Source organism: Lipotes vexillifer, unplaced genomic scaffold, assembly GCF_000442215.2.
Source record: "Lipotes vexillifer unplaced genomic scaffold, Lipotes_vexillifer_v1.1 scaffold98, whole genome shotgun sequence".
NCBI classification, from domain to species: domain Eukaryota; kingdom Metazoa; phylum Chordata; class Mammalia; order Artiodactyla; family Lipotidae; genus Lipotes; species Lipotes vexillifer.
This window is the reverse complement of record NW_006799611.1, coordinates 1616201-1628144: the sequence shown is the minus strand read 5'-3', so window position 1 is coordinate 1628144 and position 11944 is coordinate 1616201.

Here is an 11944-nt window from a genome sequence, read left to right as displayed (position 1 = left end):
CCAGCCGTTAGCGTCACCCGCTCGCCTCCGCCAATCGCACTGCGGCCCGGAGGCTCGGCCCCGCCCGCTGAGATGCGGCTGGAAGCGAGGAGGTCTCTGGCTGGTGGGAGAGCCACTCCCTTCCCCTCATCTCACGCGCCGCGCGCGGCCGGGACACCGCGCGCTCCCGAGGCGCCGGCTCCAAGAATCATCTCCGCAGCCTCCGCACCTGAATCCCTGGCCTCAGGCTACCGACGCATTCCATCTTCCTGAAACGCCGCTATGGTCTGTCTTACCTCTTTCTGGGAACCTTACATCCACCCCTCACCCCCACACCCCCGCCCACAAAAGAAACTCAGGAGTTAGATCTTATTACTAGTACCCACTCCCCAAAACGTAAGGTTTATCGACACTATCTCTATCTCTTTGGGTACCCATATCCATAAATCCACCATTCACTGAGCTCTTACATGTATCATCTCATTAAATCCTCGCAATAATTGGACATTATTTTTAATCCCCAGTTTCAGATGAAAAAAAAATAAGCTCAGAAACTGAGTACTAGACTTGCTCTCAGGTTGTGTTTCATTCATTAGCAAATATTTATTGTTCTCTCACTACTATATGTAAGCCGCTCTTCTAGGCATTGGAGCTCCAGCCATGTACAAGGCAGACACCGATCCTAGTCTTTGGGCAACAAAAGTCTAGAAATATTTAGGTCCCAAATCGAATAGGAATATGCTGTGGGATGACTCTGGTCAGTATCTCCTTCCTGGAGTCCACATTTACCAAAGTGGTCCCAGGTCAGTTTTTGCTCGATTTAGTTGACAGGGGAGATTGCTTTTGAAATATGGGACAGGGCTCCCCTCTGGCTTCAAAGAAAAATGAGTTGAGCCAATTTAAGGTCAAAAAGGACAAGAGAACTGGTAGTCATAAAATCAATGAATACTCATTAAATTTTTGGAACAGCTCTGTGAGCTAGCTCCTTTATATTATTAAGAAATATAATATTTTACAGATGAGGAAACTGAGACTCAGAGAAGATAAGTGCCTTGCTAGTAAGTGATAAAGATCTAATTTTAGAATCTGAATTCTGAACCATTATTTTATACTGAGCAACAACTAAAGAAGTTGAGGCCTAAAGGAGGACTTTCCTAAGGTCACACAGTGAACACTGGCCGAGCCAGGATGAGGGGCCACATGTCCTAGTTCAGCCACCAGCCCCAGGGCATGAAGATTTGACCATCTTCTCATCCTCAGTTCAGTCTACCCTAACAGAACCTTCATATGGCTTCCCAGAGAGGGAAAGTGTTCACCTGTTATCTCTTCATGTCTGGGCTCTGCCTTTTACCCAAGAAAGGTACTGATAGCCTTGGGTTGCATTTGGAAAAGGAGGAGATAGTTTGTAAATGTGAGGGGAACTAGGATGCACTTGTGATGCCACATGCTCCCTCCTTGACCCTCTGGCACGTGTCAACAGAGACTGCCCTCAAGGAGCCAGTATTCTAGCTGAGGAAACAGACAGGAATCAAGGAGTTACTGTTCTAATAAGTGCTGAAGCAGAAGGACAGAGGGTTCTGAGAGCAAATGACAGAGCACCTGACCCAGTGGACCAGGTAGGGTGCAGTCAGGGCAGGCTTCCTGAGATTAGTAAAAGGTAGCAAGAGGGGACGGGGAGAGTGTCCCAGGCAGATATACAGAAGGTGTCAGAAAGGAGTTTGACTTTTCCAGGAACAGAGAGGGACCAGTGTGACCAGAGGGAAGAGAGTCTGAGGGACAGAGTAGGAAAGAAGCTGCTAGAGGTAGGCCTTGCTGCAGAACTCCAGGATTTTGGGTGGCCTGGAACCTGCCTGGAGACCTCCTCAAAGACCACAGAAAATAAAACATAGCAGCTCCTTATTTTCTGCGGAAGGATAAAAAAAGAAATTCTTTCCTGTGGATGTGTACCTGAGATGTTTAATAGGGATGGCAAAAATCAGAACAGATGTTGTTTTAAATACGATGGTTGAAAAAGTGAGTAGGGTGACAGACTGTGAACTCACTCAGGAACCCCTGACTCAGGAGTGTCGGATTGGAATCTCTCTAGATGTAGAATGCAAGACCTGTTCCAAGACCTCTTGACATCTCTGAGCCTTGATTTCTCCATCTGTGAAACAGGGACAATAAAACTTCCAGGCTTCTCTAGAAGGGTGCCTCTGAGGACCCAGGGTGATGGCCTGCACGATAGGATAAAATCCTCGCTCAGTCATCACACAGCACTATCCTTTGCACTGTATTCTTTATATGCAGTACGTTTGATACCCGCCAGGCACCACACAAAGGGCTCTCATTAATTTTCATCGAATTCTCACTACGGCCCCACAAGGTCGGAGCTATTTTTTTTTAAATAAATAAATTAATTTATTTATTATTTATTTTTGGCTGCATTGGGTCTTTGTTTCTGCGCGCGGCTTTCTCTAGTTGCAGCGAGCAGGGGCTACTCTACATTGTGGTTGCGTGGGCTTCTCATTGCAGTGACCTCTCTTATTGCAGAGCTCAGGCTCTAGGTGCGCAGGCTTCAGTAGTTGTGGCTTGTGGGCTCTAGAGCGCAGGTTCAGTAGTTGTGGCGCAAGGGTTTAGTTGCTCCGCAACATGTGGGATCTTCCCAGACCAGGGCTCGAACCGGTGTCCCCTGCATTGGGAGGTGGATTCATAACCACTGTGCCACCAGGTAAGCCCCCGGTACTATTATTATTACATTTTCCAGGGGCACAGGGAGGTCAAGTCACTTGCCCAAGGTCACACGGCTCTAAGAGCAGACCTGGGACTTGCGCTCCGACTTCCTGATGCCCAGAGGAGAACGTCCAGCGCCCAGGTGCAGCTGCAGTGCCCTGACCTAAGGACAGGTTTAGATGTGTGGACCTCTTGCTGGAGCGTATCAGCAACGGGAACCGAAACTCTTGGGAGTCGGGGCTCAGGCGGGTCCACAACCCTTGCCCCTGTCCAGCCTGAGGGGGTCGGGTGGGGGGGCTGTGGCCCCTGGATGCGCCGGTTTGGTCCGCGGCCCTGCCCGCCCGCTGGGCAGGTGCACTTGTAGCTGCGCATGCGCGGCCTGCAGCCTCTGCAGAACGCGGGTGCCGGCCAACCTCTGGGGGTGGGAAGAATCCTGTGATTTACGCTTATGTCACGTGACGGCGGGGAGCTTGCTTGCGGCTTGGCCGCTGCGCCAGGAGCCCGGCAGGTGGGAGACGGATGCAGAACAGAGAGGGGAGAAGCTAGGGGGTCAGGGAATAGAGACAGGGAGCCGCATGGAGGGACCGAGAACGGGGGTGGGGGGCGTGCGGGGAGAGAGACAAACAACCCAGAATAGGCAACTGGGCGGAGCAGGGAGAGACGGAAGAAACCGAGTACCGTGGCCTCCACCAGCCCTGATAGCGCGGACCAACTGACCTGGGCCCCCCACGTACAGGGGCCTGTTGGAGAGCCCTGGGTCCAGAGTCTGGGCCTCCTCTCCGACAATCTCGGGCTTGCACCTGCCTCTCTTCTGCTTTTCTTTTTCTTTTTTTTTTTTAAATATCATTTCTGTTTTTTTTGTTGTTGTTTTGTTTTTAAGATGTTGGGGATAGGAGTTTTTATTAATTAATTTATTTATTTTTGCTGTGTTGGGTCTTCGTTTCTGTGCGAGGGCTTTCTCCAGTTGCGGCAAGCGGGGGCCACTCTTCATCGCGATGCGCGGGCCTCTCACTATCGCGGCCTCTCTTGTTGCGGAGCACAGGCTCCAGACGCGCAGGCTCAGTAGCTGTGGCTCACAGGCCCAGTTGCAACGCGGCACGTGGGATCCTCCCAGACCAGGGCTCGAACCCGTGTTCCCTGAATTAGCAGGCAGATTCTCAACCGCTGTGCCACCAGGGAAGCCCCTCCCTTCTGCTTTTAAGCTGCATCATCAGCTGCATTTTTCCGTGTTCACCCCCACGCCCTCCTCCTGGTCTCTGGGCTTTTAGATTCTGCTGCATTCTTTTAGAAGAAGTTTCTAAAGAATTCAAGATAATGTTAATAAGGTTCTTTACCTAGTACCGGGAACCTATTAAGGACCCAATAAATGTTAGCTATTAATATCATTAAAAATGGCATAACGAGTCTGAATACATCAGTGCTGAATACAGTTACAGAGCGTTCAGTCGGTTTCCTGGTTTTTTGCTGCTGTAGTTCACAGGCAGAGAATGAAAATGTAATTGTCTCCAGCGCAGCCACCCACTACAAAGAGCTGCAGGGCCTGGAGTGCTTCAAGGTGGTACATCCTTGCCGGAAAGAGTGAGTTAACAGTTTTTTGTGTTTGAGGTCGGAATACAATATGAAAAAGGCTTTGTTTTCAAAAGCGTAGGCTAGGTTCTCAAACTCAAAGGAGTGTAGGGGCCAGGCAGATGTAACACTACAGATGTGGCCAACGGCAAAGCACGTGCCTTGCGGGGAGTCGGGGCGGGGGGCCAGTCCTTACTCAGCTCCAAACACTGGTTTACATGCAATGACCAAGGATCTTGACTGTAAACATTTCGGCATCCCCCAGTAAGTCGAAGTGTTGCAATGGATTAAAAAAAAATGTAGGGCTTCCCTGGTGGTGCAGTGATTGGGAGTCCGCCTGCTGGTGCAGAGGACACGGGTTTGAGCTCTGGGCTGCGAGGATCCCACAGGCCGCAGAGCAGCTGGGCCTGTGCACCACAGCTGCTGAGCCTGTGCTCTAGAGCCTGCGAGCCACAACTACTGAGCCCATGTGCCACAACTATTGAGGCCCGCATTCGTGAAGCCCGTGTTCCACAACAAGAAAGACCACCTTAATGAGATGCCTGTGCACCGTAGGGAGAGGCAGTCCCCGCTTGCTGCAGCTAAAAAGAGAGCCCGCATGCAGCAGCGGGAACCCAACAGACAAAAATAAATAAATGTTTATTTTAAAAAATTTAATAACACCACACTGGCTAAACAAAACACATCTGAGGGCCACGTCCAGTCCCCAGGTTACCTGCATGTAAACTCTGGGGGATTAATACCTCTTCTGGAAGGGGGAGGTTGGATTCCCCCAAGGCGCAGGTTCTGAGGAGCACTGACATCTCTCCCATGCACATGGAGTCCTGGAGCGCTCAGGGCTTTGGACAGGGGTGGTGGTGTGAATGCCTGGGCACCAAGCACTAGGACCTTCCCCCATGGCCCTGAGAACCAGGAATGAGTCCCTCTGCTTAGCCTGGCTCTGGGGCAGCAGATTAGGGCCAAACACTTCTGAATGGACTGGTGAACACTGTGGTGGCAGCCTCTGAGGAGAGCTGTTGTGGACAGCTCAGTTTTGCCTGGAATGTGAAAGTCCCAAAGTCCTGATCCAGCCCAGGAACAAGGAGAGAGCCACACAAAAGTACCATCCAAATGAAGTTTAGCAACCTCAGACAGTGGGGGCTTCAAGTGAGGTGTTTTTTTTTTTTTTTTTTTCCGGTACGCGGGCCTCTCACTGTTGTGGCCTCTCCTGTTGCGGAGCACAGGCTCCGGACGCGCAGGCTCACTGGCCATGGCTCACGGGCCCAGCCGCCCCGCAGCATGTGGGATCTTCCCAGACCAGAGCACGAACCCATGTCCCCTGCATCAGCAGGCGGACTCTCAACCACTGCGCCACCAGGGAAGCCCAAGCAAATTTTATTTAATTTAGAGAAATAAAGAAATATGACATTGTTTACACCTTGGGTATCAGAGAACAATTCATGCCTTTTATGTGTTAAATTGCCATGGGATCCCAGGGGAAGAACTTTTCATTCCAACTGGAGAAATAATTTGGTTTAGATGTGGTTTGTTTTTGGCCAGTGGGGCCAGAAACCTTCATGGAAGAGGTGGCATTTGAGCTGAGCCTGGAGGGCTGAGAAGATCGAATCCAACCAAAGAAAAGAGCATAGGCCCACGGTTCCCAAACTGTGTGCGAGGCACCCTGGGGTGCCACAGCAAATAGAAACACAGTGGGGTATTTTAAATTTTGGAGAGAAACACGATGATGCTTATCATCTGTTGGACACTGTGGAACCTACTAGCTGGAAATAGCTCAGTTTCAACATTAGACTCTGCTACATTTCTTTCTATGACGTACATGTCTTTGGAGCTGAGTTTTCAGCACTTGTTGTGGGAGAAGAAAATAACTCATGAAAATCATTGTGGAGCAGGAGACTGAGAGTGTTAATGTCTGACATGGTGGATTCTAAGGTCTGACGAGGCGCACATATCTTATTAGTAAGGAGTGGTGGTTATTTTAGAATTACATGAAAATTTTTTTCTTTCAATTTATGGGTACTGTTTTTTCAAATGGCTACTAAGTTGTTAGGATGTAACAGGAGTTGTTTGGTCCTCACTACTTCAGAAACAGAGCTATTAGGTTTTTCTTGGGGTCTGGGATGCTATGAAAACATACTGAGACACAAAGGCTGCCACGTTTGGAAACCTCTGGCATAGGCAAGGTGTGAATTCATTAATTCAGCAATATTTATTGAGCACCTACTGTGTGTCAGGCACGGTCCTAGGCATTGCAGATACAGCAATGAACAAAAGAGAAAACTCCCTGTAGATACAAAACTGACATTCTAGAGGGGGAAATACCATAAATACGTAAATAGTAAATTATGTATGTTAAAAAGGTGATAAATGCTCTGATGATAAAAACAGAGTAGGGTGATCAGGATTACCTGATCAGACTAAGAACCATGGAAGAGGTTAGAAAGATAAGTAAAGTGATTGCATGCAGGATTAGGCTTCAGTAGGGGTTGGAGAGAGATAGTTTGCAATTTAAAGGGGATAGGCAGGTTAGACTTCATTGAGAAAACGTTGGATATGAGTTCAAAGTCAGGAGTCAGATCTGGGCATCCCTGTCAGCACATACAATGTGATGACTCCAGGAAGAGTGACTCACATGACCCAGGGGGTTAGGGATTGGTCATGTAAAGGACACTGGGAAGAACTCCAGTTTAAGGCTGAGTGAAGGGAGCAGAGACCAGAAGGAGGCAGAAAGGAAAGGTCAGAGAGGTACAGGGTGAGCCAGGAGTGCAGAAAGACGGCATAGCTAACAACATCTCATGCCCCAGGGCTCTGACTAAAAATAAAAAACATTGGTGGATCTGGGCGTTGAGAGGTCACTGGCAACCTGGGCAAAAGTCAGAGTGCAGGCAGGGAAGGACTGACTGAGAGGAGAGGGGGGCTATCCTCCAAACTTCTCCAAAAAGTATGGATTTATCTTTCTGCAAGAAAGACAACAAAGAGGAAAGGAAAGGCTGGATGACCCACAGGGGATCAGAATCAAGCGAACTTTTTTGAATAGGGGGAAATCTCTCTCTCTCATTTTTAAATGAAACTTAAAAAAAAACACAGAAAAGTAATAAAGCAAATTCCCGTATGTTCCTTCCCCAAGAGTAAAGAACAGTTAATGTTTTGCTTCAGGATTTTGTTTTAGAAAAATAGATCTGATTATATCAGGTGGATTCTTTTTCCTCCTGAAACCCCACTAAAACACTAGCAGGGGAATTCTTAAAAAGTTTAAATCCACGAGGACACAAAGAACAGGAACAGAGGCAATGGGAGATGAGAGATAGTGACAAAACTTTGGAAGATGAACAGCACATGGTTGAGGGTTGATGAGTGAACAGAGAAAAGGAAGTGGAAATGTGAACCTCCAGAAGGAGACTAGCCACTCAACCACGGAACCTTGGAAAAGTTCAGGAATCATTGGTACCAGGTACTTCCAGAGGTGGGAGTGAAAGGATGGGCTGAAAACAAAATACTGGTAAAGAAATGGATGAGTCAGACCACCAGATCCTCTCCACCACCCTGCCCAGTCAGGTGACAACCACTCCCCAGCAGAATGGTAAACAATGATGATGGTGACGATGATGGTGACATGGTGATGGAAGCAAGCATATATGGGGCATACTGTGTGTCAAGCACTCTTCCAAGCTCTTCACATATATCAGTTCATTTAACCCTAACAGTCACCTGTGAGGTATTTACTGTTATCTCCATTTTACACACGAGGAAACTGAGCCATTTGTCCAAGGTCACACAGCCAATAAGTGATAGGGCCAGGATTCAAACCCTGGCATGTGGGAGGTAAGGATAGACAGTAGAAACCAGTGAGTACTCCTGTGGTTTGGACTTCATTTGTCTCTCCATGAGAAGCCATGAGGATGGGGATGGGAGGGGAAGAATATAATTGAGATGAATAAAAATAGCACCACCCCCTCGGCACCCTGATGTGCCAAGTGCTTCACGCACAATATCTCTTTTAATCCCCTCCTCAAATCCTATGAAGTATGTATGATGATTTATATCCATCTTATAAGATGAGGAAACTGACACTTAATGCATTCTGGGGCACATAGTCAATTTCTGGGCAAACCAGCATTTGAACCTGGTATGTCTGAGCCCAAAGCCTGAGCTCTTAACCACAGGCCTCTGTTCATCTCTAGATTTCAGAGCCTTTTTGAGCCAGACATGAAAGTATACACTATGAGTCCATGCATATGAGGTTTCAGGAACAGTCTAATCTATGACAATAGAAATCAGGATAACTATCGCTTGGAGGTGGAGAGCAAAGAGTATTGACTAGGAAGAGAGATGTGGGAGGCCCTGGGTCTCTGGAAATAATCTGTGTCTTGATCTGGGTGGTAGTAACATGGGTGCATATTTATGTAAAAAACCGCCGAGCTGCTCACTTAATTATGTAGTTTATTGGATGTTAACACTTCATGTTTTTAAAAAAGCCTTCCTGGAAGACATGGCATTTGAAGTGAAACTGGAAAGCAGGACTTCCCTGGCGGCACAGTGGTTAAGAATCCGCCTGCCAACGCAGGGGACATGGGTTCGAGCCCTGGTCCGGGAAGATCCCACATGTCGCAGAGCAACTAAGCCCGTGCGCCACATCTACTGAGCCTGTGCTCTAGAGCCCGCAAGCCACAACTACTGAGCCCACGTGCTACAACTACTGAAGCCTGTGCGCCTAGAGCCCATGCTCCACAACAAGAGAAGCCACCGCAATGAGAAGCCCGTGCACCACAATGAAGAGTAGCTCCCGCTCGCCACAACTAGAGAAAGCCTGCGCGCAGCAATGAAGACCCAATGCAGCCAAAAATAAATAAATAAGTTTATAAAAATTTTTAAAAAACCCAGAAAACTGGAAAGCAGTTTAGACGATTATTATAATCATATATAAAATGCTTACCATATATCTGGCATGCCACTTATTGAGTGCTTATGATATGTTAGACACTGTGCTAAGTGCTATACATATTATTTTATTTAATCTTTACAGTGGTCCTGAGGAGGTAAATATCCTGCCCATTTTACAGATGAGACAACTGAGGTTTCAAGAATGCAGTGACTTGCCTGGATCACACAGGAAGTGGCTTAGCCAGCCCAGGTTTGTCTTGTCAACAAAAATTCAATTAACAATCAAAAGGGAAAAAGAGAATTTTGTTCAAGCCAAACTGAGGGCTGTAACCCAAGAGAGAGACTCTCAGAAGCTCTGAGAACCATTCCAACCTATCAGAAGTCAAAGGCACAGTCATATACATTTTTAAGACAAAGGATCATACATCAGAGTGACATACTGACAGTTTACATAAAGTTCATCAAAGGCGTGTAGTTCAGGTAAGCACAAAGTGAGCAGTAGGTCACCATGACCCCTTACAGAGTTGGGAAAGAATGCCAGTCTTCTAAGAAGTTACATTGCTGGCATCAGAAAAGAAGAAAAAAAAAATGGTCTCCACAGTCAAGTAGGCACTCCCATCTTTGAGGACGTCTGGTTAATGCAAAATGCAGATGCACACTGCAGGGGCGGGAGGAGGCCCAAACTGACAGAGAATTTTAAGTTAAAATTTTCTTGTCCTGCCTTAAAATGTAAATTTTATTTAATCAGCCTGACCCCCAAGTCTAAGCTCTTGGGACCACCTGCTCCCGCCTCTCAGGCTCCATGGAGGTGGTGGGACTTGGGTTACAGTGGATGAAGGAGGAGAAACCGGAGGTGGCTCTGAGCAGAGGTGGAGGGTACGTGGCTCCTTGCAAAGCTCTGTAATTAATTTTGTTTTCTTCTTTTTTTTTTTTTTGACCGCGCTGCACTGCATATGGGATCCTGGTTCCCGGACCAGGGACAGAACCGCACCCCCTGCAGTGGAAGCATGGAGTCTTAACTACTGGGCCGCCAGGGAAGTCCCTGTTTTACTATTCTTCAAGAGAGCCCCCCATATGGTCAAAGCTTCAGGCGCTGGCTCAGAGGGTGTCTGGGAGAACAGTTGCCCCATCATTAGATTGCAGAGTGTCACTTAGCAATACCTTAACCCCCATCCCAGCTCCTGACAAGGTGCCCTGAGGTCCTCCTCATCAGATGCACCCCTCCAGCACCAGTGTCTTGTAAAGCAGACCCTGAAAAGCTCTCAATAGCCTGAGAAAAGCAGGGATGCCCGCCCCTCCCAATTCAAACTGAACACAGGCTGTCTTTCTGGCCCCTCCAGCTTCTTGCCACCTCTCCGTGCCCCTCCTCCTTCCCTCTCCTTTTGTCTACTGTCTTCCCACCTCGCTTTTCCTCACTCACCCTTCTCCCTCACAGCAGCTGCCTTTCCACCTTATTCCACAGACAGTCAGGGCCAAGAGCCTTCCCCGCCCTGGTACAGACTGAGCAGGACACTGAGCCTTGGGGAAACCAGGAGTCCAGCACTCAGGGTCCTGCCTTGTTGGGTCCCCAGCCAGTCACTTCTTCCCTTTGGACATCAGTTTCCCCACTTCCCATTTATGCATAACCTGGGTCCCGGGCTCCTTGCCCTGAATCACACCGGCTGTCTCTCCCTCTCTCTGAGTCAGGAAGCAGGTAGACAAGGGGGTCCACCTTGGGGACCTGACTCCCTTCTCACTACCTGCCCACCCTGGAGGTATCTCAGGTGCCGTCACTGAGTCAGCAGGGGAGGCAGGCTTTGGTCCTGGGTCTGATTGTCCAGAGGCTCAAGGTTCACTGCCCAGACTTTTAGGGCATCCCCATGTGGGGTCCCTTAGTGGGGTCCTCTTAACCCCCAAATCTCTCCCTCCCTCCCCCAGCTGTTGATAAGGCCCTCCTTAAATGCATCACAGCCGTGCCCTGTTTTCAGCAGATGTTTAATATACGAAACAAAAATAGCAGTTATTTTCTTGAATGGATCCCCAACGATCTGAAGCCATCTGTTTGGGACAACCCACCCTGGGGCCTAAAAATGCCTGCTGCCTTCCTTGGCAAAAGTACAACCAGCCCAAGAGCAGTCTGAGCATATTTATAAGCAGCTCTCTGCCCTGTTTTGTTGAAAGGCGGCGAACACCCCCTGTGGCCCTAGTCCTCCGGCTGTGGGGCCTCATGCAGGAGGAGAGGAAGCAGAACTTTGCGATCTGCATCCTGGGTCACAGCTTGCTTTTTCTTCCTTGACATTTCCTTTGATGCTTTAAAAAAAAAAAATCAAAAAAAGCACCACCAAGAAACCTCCTTTACTCTGAAGATGAAATCTCCTGCCTTTGGCACTCTTTCTCTAAAATCCACTTCGCACCACCCCACCACCCCTATTGCTGACCCAACTTTTGAACCTTGTCCTTCTGAAAGAGTGCCCGTCTCCTTTGAAAAGCAAGTTCAAATCCTCTGCCATTGCTGTGCCCTTCGTCATTCCTAATTCCTGCATCTTCCCCTCTGACTGCTGCAGGGAAATCCTGGAATGATGTAATTGGACTCCAGTGGGGTTGGGTTTTGTGTATTTTTTTTCCTTCACTTTTCATCACCCAGGTAATACAGTACACTTTTATCGTTAAAAGTATCTCAGGACTTCCCTGGTGGTGCAGTGGTTAAGAATCCGCCTGCCAGTGCAGGGAACACAGGTTCGAGCCCTGGTCCGGGAAGATCCCACATGCCATGGAGCAACTAAGCCCGTGTGCCACAACTACTGAGCCTGCGCTCTAGAGCCTGTGAGCC